Below are 6773 nucleotides of genomic sequence, written 5' to 3'. Positions count from 1 at the left end.
TAAATAAACAGAGCTGTTTGGAATTTCTGTTCTTCATACCAGTCCATTGAAGCTTACAGTTTTATCTTTTAAGATCTATGCACTGTGAATTAGATTTGGGAAAGGCAATGGGGGTGGGAAGAATGAAAGACCATAGTAGCCTGAAGTGGATTTCGTAACAATTTTAGCATAGTCACGTGTTTTCTTTTTTTTTATGTGGCATATGACTACCAAGCTTAAACTCAATAGCCTGTTTCTCCCATACCCTGAGGACATCTTGACCCCCTTCAAAAATCTACAAAAAAATCTGTGTGTTTGATTTCAAAGGTTGAAGAGAATCTACTTAATAGCAGCTCACATTTTCTGCACAGCAAGACTGCTGCTCCGTCTTTCTCTGACCCTTCCCACAATGCCACTGAAGTCTCAAATAAGGTGGAACTTGTATCTAATAATATCACAACTGTCTAGACTGCTGATGCCCTGGGCTGTTCTCACTTTAACTGGAGGTGTGTGCTCCGTAAAATGGATGGATGATGGTAACGTGGATTTAGGAAAATCCATTTTGTAAAACTGGAATGCTGACTTTTTTATTATTGTCATATTATCTGTGAAATGATCTGATAGTAAGAGTTAGGCATACTTGTTTGCTCTTGCATTTTCAGGATTGTATGTTGAAATTGATTTTTTTTTTGTATGAACTCTTTGTTTTCTTGCCTATCTTTTCACAGCATTCACTGGAATTATCTCAGGTATTTCCATGTTTTGAGAGATTTAAATTTTATGTACCCTTTGGCAAGGGCACTAAGATAAGCCTGCAGGTGACTGTTGTTAAATATATGAATTGTATGTCTGAATTCATTTTAACTCATTATGGAAATTTTTTCCTAGTAAGTCTCAAACACACTACACAGATCAACACTTCCTAGGAAGTTTGTTTAGCAAATTTGGCATTCCAACTGGACAACCTTACCTCAGATTTACTGGAACATTAGTGTTAGTGATAGGTCAAAAAAAGAGATGATTATTCTTGGGGGAGTGTCTCTTAAAAGCAAAAAGCTGTTCCAGAATTGTTGACCTACTACAGTTGGTGTCAGCTCTGTGATTGTTTGAAATTAACAAAATATTTAATGTAACTCTTTAATCTCAGCCTCATTGTTGTCCGTTTTCTGCTACTTTGATTTAAATAGCTATAAATGCATCATCCTTCGCTGAAAATGAATATTCTACCCCTCAAAATGAAGGACAGGTATTTCTCTTTCATAATTTTTACAGCTGGAAAATTAATTGTTGTACATCTATGTTACAGCCGAATGCATTGCAAAAATGAGTAATGTTTTTACTATAAAATGTACTTTGAATGTTATTCCTATTTCCAATAGGTATTGGAAAAAGCTTTCAAACACTATGTAAGTGTCAGTGAATGTATCTTGAACAACCAGAAAAAATATTATGACATATCTGCAAGTAATATGTCTAGTTTTGCTGTTTTGAAGTGTACAAAAAGTAGGATTCTTTTTTTCCCACTTTGACTGTTTTCAAATAAGTATCCATGGCATACATATTATAAATAGAAAGCCAGATAGCATAAGTGTTTTGAAAGTACCTTGTGGCCAACCCCATATCACTTAAAAAATGATTTGAAAGACAATACACGTAAAATGTAAAATGAGTCTTCTGTTTTGTTCAGGTCGACTGCTCAAGACAGTGACTCTTCAGCTTATGAGGTATTCTGGGTGGAAGAGGTGGGTCCAGGTGGACAGACCTGGGAAGTGATGTCAAAAGTGGAAAAGCATTCAGTCTTCCTTTATGCAGAGGGAGGAAAAGAGAGTTCATAATTACCTCCTGTTTCAGTGGAGAATTACTATCGCCCAAGCTTTTAAGATGCCTTCCATGCGCACTCATGTAACAGTATCCTCTTTTCAAGCAACCCAAACTATGAGGTGATGGACGCAAGACAAAGAATTGCATTGGCATAGAGGGAACCTCAATGATTCACGACTTTGAACCAATAAGGCTGGAGGTCCAGGTACCACCTAGTGACACGAGTATTTGACTTCTTATGTAATGCCATCCACTGTAAGAGGGCATGGTCTGTCACAAGAGTGAACCTGCAGCCCAGGAGGTAGTACCTCAGCTGGTTAATAGACCATTTAATCACGAGGGCCTCTCTCTCCACTGTAGCATACCTGGTTTCCCAATCCAGTAGTTTCCAGCTCAGGTACATGATGGGATGTTCAACACCATCAATACTTTGGCTCAGCATGGCACCAAAATCTGTGTTCAAAGCATCAGTCTGCAAGATAAAAGGTAAGGAAAAGTCAAAAGTAATCAATGCAGGTGTTGATGTTAAGGCCTGTTTCTAGTCATAGAGTGAGGCTTTTGCTTTCTTGTCTCATGACACCTTGTTTGGAGCCCACTTTTTTGTTAAATCAGTTAGAGGTGCTGTTCACTTGGAAAAATGGGGGACGAACCGATTAATCCTAGGAAGGCCTGGATCTACATCTTTGTCTTTGGACTGAGCTATGTTATAATGGCATCAACCTTGGCACATTTGGACCGTACAAAGTAACTCAGCACCAAGTAGCCTAAATATTTAGCTTTTGTTAACCCAAAGAAACGTTTTTAGAGTTTATTCATAGTCCACCTTTCCTTAGTGCCAGAAGTACCACACATACCTGTTGCACTTGTTCCTCCAATGTCCCGGAATAGATAATGACATCATTGAGAAAGGCAGCACTATAGGCTTGGTGGTGTCAAAGCACTCTATCCACCAGACACTTGAAAGTCACTGGTGCCCAGTACAAACCAATTGGGAGGACCGTATAAGGCCATTGGCCACTAGGGGTACTAAACGCGCTCTTTGCCTTCGCCGATTTGGTGAAATGAATTTGCCAATACCCTTTTGTTATGTCAAGTGTGGTCAAGTATTGAGCCTTCTCAAGCTGCTTAAGGAGTTCATCCACTTGCAGCATTGGGTAAGTGTCAAAATGTGAAACTTGATTTAAAAAACGAAAGTCATTGCAAAAGTGCCAACTTCCGTCTGGTTTTGGGACAAGTATGACAGGACTGGGACAGGGACACCAAGATCCAGCATGCATCTGATTTCCAGTTCCACATCTGCTCATTTGGCTTCTAGAAGGTGGTACAGGCACCCTCTGACAATAGCCCCAAGCTCCGTAACAATGTCATGCACTACCAAGGAAGTTCTCCCAAGCTATTCATTCACCACATCCGGGACAGATAACATATCATCTTGGAGCTCTCATCATTGTTTGGGGGATGATGTCTTTAAATGCTTAATCTTGAGTAACTTGGCAACCTCCTTGAAGGTTAAAGGTCTCCCATTGGTTTGTTAGGACTTTCTCAGGGATAGGGACATGTGCAAAAACCCCTACAAGTTCTCATGCAATACTTTTTGAATTTGCTACTCTCAATGGGGTGGCTTCCAGATTGTGTGCATCACTAATAGCAAAGTACAAATATGTACTTGTGTCCTCTGGTAGAGGGTTCAAGGAGTCCAAAAATATAGACCCCTATGCATTCAAAAAGAATGTCAATGAACAGGACAGAAAGAAGACGAGCGTGTCCCTACTTAAGAATCTGTCTCAACTGAAACTCTGCACAGGAAGCACAGACCTCCTCATTAAATCCTAGCCAATAAAATCGGAGCTTAATCCTTTCTAAAGTTTCTTTAGCTCCCAAGTGGGAACCTAGGAAATGGGTGCAGGCTAGATTGCAAATCTGCTGCCAGAACAGCTACCACAATTCACCCTCATGCTCAGCTACACAGTATAAAAAATCATTCTTCAATACAAAGTGCGGCCCTTGGGCATGGGATAATTTGTAAGGTTTCCATTGATCACCACTACCACATTCAAGGCAAAGTTAAGGAAATCATCATTCCATTGTTCCCTTTTAAATGATGCCAGCATTTTCCAGAACTGGAAATGCAATTCTGAGAAAGAACCAGTGGTGACCTCAAGGGGCAGAAATCATTATTACCCTGCATCACCTCCTTTCTTGATGGAGAATTACCATCATCCAAGCTGTTAAGCTGTTTCCTATTTGCAGGCGTGAAATATTCATTACTGTAGACGCTTGGCCTATGTATTATTTAGAATTACAGACTCTGTTAGAATTTATATAGTTGGTAAGGAAATTATACTCTGTATCCAAATTACAGCACAAATAGCTGCAAGATTTTAAAATTCAGAAATTTAGAAAGTGGAAAATATAGATAGTGTAATGTGGTGTCATTTGAGAATAGAAACACACCTCTTATTTAGTTGGTAATAGTCTGTCAAATTGTATGCAACTGAATCAGGATTTTCAAGAAAGACATGGGGGATGGGATTGTGGGGTGTACTGTAATGCAGTAATTCATCCGCCTTTGAAGGAAGAAAAACATTGCAATGTGATATTGGGCATGCAATTCAGCATTTTAATGTTATACTTTAATTATAACAATGAGGACATGAATGAGCTTGTGCAGTTTTTTTGTTTTTTTAATTTTTAATTTTGCATTATTGTTTGGTTCCCCTAGCGGGTCCATAAAAATGTGGTTCAGTTTTATTATTAAGTTTAGTATTATTGCTCAGTTTGAAGAGTTATGTAGCAAAACAGTTTTTTTTACTTCCTGTAATTAAAGGAATTATTTTTACTGTTCACTTAATGTAGTTTCTTAACTAAACTCCACCTCTCAATAAGTCTGCAGTTGTTAAAGAGGATTTAGCAAAAGGATGGATGAATGTGCAATATGTTATTTAGTAAATTTTGTGGTCTGTGTTTAAATGAAAAATGCACTGAATACACTGCAAAAACATAACATAATGAAAAAGATGCTTTCAGTGCATAATATCACATGAACTGGTACAGGGGTGATGATGTGCAGACTCAAAGTAAAAGTATAAAAGGCATGAAAGATTTCCATCAATACAATATACAGTATGTGGTTATCAGCTTCACCTTTTCTGTCTACAGTGTGAAATATGCCGAAGCCCATGCTACACTTTAATGACCTTTAGGAAGATGGGAAGTCCACACTTAAGATGTTGCTTTGTCAGTCTTGGGGTTTAGGGAGGAGCTGCTGGGTAAATGGGCTTCTAGAATATGGAAATCATGGAAGAGAAGCTATCAGAATGTGGAGTTTGGGTCAGAGTCATGATTGATAATGGGGTCAGAAGTGGCTGCTGTAATGAAGTGTTGTCAGGATAGAGATTTCTAAAATTAGGGTTTCTGATAGGCTATCTTATCTTGCATCATCACAAAGTTTTTGCTGAAGCCATCATTGCCAGAGAAGAGTGGAGTGGAAGAGAGTGAGTGGTAGGTGGAATGGCTGTTAATGCTATATGGAGTTATACTGACACTCTTTTCTAAAATGGATATTTCTTTTGGCATTTAAGGAGTTTCTGCATTCTTTGGGGGCTGGAAAAGCACCCTACACTACAGAAGTCAGGCAAGAATCACCTACAGAGGAATTAATTCCTTTTACAGCCTCTGGCAAATGTAAAGTGCATGAAGGAGGAGGTGATGACTTTGTACTGAATGGAAAGAGAAGAAAAGAGAAAGGGAGGCCATTGTAATGATGACTGGAGCATTACACACAGCAGGAACAAGCTTGCTGAGCAAACTGGAATGGAATCCAGGGCTTGGCACTAACAGCTCTGCATTCTGCAAGTGTTCTCCCCTCCCAAACCACACTACGTCAAAAAACCCTCCCCCTCCCAATGTCTGAAAAAAAAACAGACATCAAACAGGAGAGTGCAGCAAAAGGAGAAGCTGCTCTAAATCATAGCCACCCAGCTTCTGCTTAAATGAATTAGTTCAAACAATGGCATTCCTCATAATTTCAGTTAAAAACAATGGGCTTTTGGACACAATGGAGCACAGCACCCCAGGTAGGTTGTGATCCCTACAATAAAAATTAAAATAAAGCTTTTTTAACTAGTGGATGACGCTGAAAGAGTAAATTCTAAACTGTTTCAAAGAATACCAGGAAAACAGCAGAAAAGGTCAAACACATACAGTGAATGCATATTACTTCTACAACAAAGGATTCTGGGAATGATGCCTGATCTGGTATGAGGCAACAAGGGCAGGAAAAGAAAATTCATACCACCCACAGTTCACTGTTATCAGTTCCCCAAACAATTGATCCAAATCTGTCAGCGGCATTGCTACAACAATCATACAGTGAAAACAAGTGTTGTTGAGCATATTTATGAACTGCAACAAAGAAATAATAAATATAAATATGAATATGAATAGTGGGTGTGGAGGCTATTCTTCTTCACTTCCTTTCACTATAATTAATGTTCCATTTCCATTTGGAGCAGGGATATACTGATATAAAAGAACACTAACAGGTGATATACATGGGCAGGGCAAAGTCATAAATTGCTTTGAAGTCAATATAAAGAATTGTAAGCATTGGAAATGCTCTATAGAATGGATGAGGGGTGAATCCTGGACCAGCTGGAAGGCTGTGATGCAGGGCCGTTTTACATGGAAAAGTAATCTGACCAGGGTGGTTCTCGGTCCTTGGTCCCAGTTAGGGTGAAAGACTAATGGATTGCTGGGGGAATCTGTTTGGCAAGAGTAGTTACTTCCTAATACAATAGATAGGAGTGTTCACATGGTATGGTTCCAGTATGGACACCATGTCATGCTGGGAAATGTCCTTGGGTGTGACCAGTGTGTGCCACCAGAGAAAGGCCTCCCTGTTTTGTGAGACTTCTGCCTGATCTGGAAGTGTTTCCATCATCCAATACTATGACACCAGAAGTACAGGTACT

General features: G+C 39.2%; 1 long non-coding RNA gene across 1 annotated transcript; it reads left to right on the top strand.

Annotated features, from left to right (window-relative positions):
- The first annotated feature begins 596 nt into the window (after positions 1–596).
- Positions 597–6550, top strand: LOC120530914. The gene is made up of 3 exons (XR_005634038.1): positions 597–1225; positions 1667–2286; positions 5382–6550. It is a non-coding gene; the product is annotated as an uncharacterized LOC120530914 (long non-coding RNA).
- The last annotated feature ends 223 nt before the right edge of the window (positions 6551–6773 follow it).

Source organism: Polypterus senegalus, chromosome 1 (genome assembly GCF_016835505.1).
Source record: "Polypterus senegalus isolate Bchr_013 chromosome 1, ASM1683550v1, whole genome shotgun sequence".
NCBI lineage: Eukaryota > Metazoa > Chordata > Cladistia > Polypteriformes > Polypteridae > Polypterus > Polypterus senegalus.
Note: the sequence above shows the minus strand (reverse complement) of the source record. Positions and strands in the feature narration are given on the sequence as shown.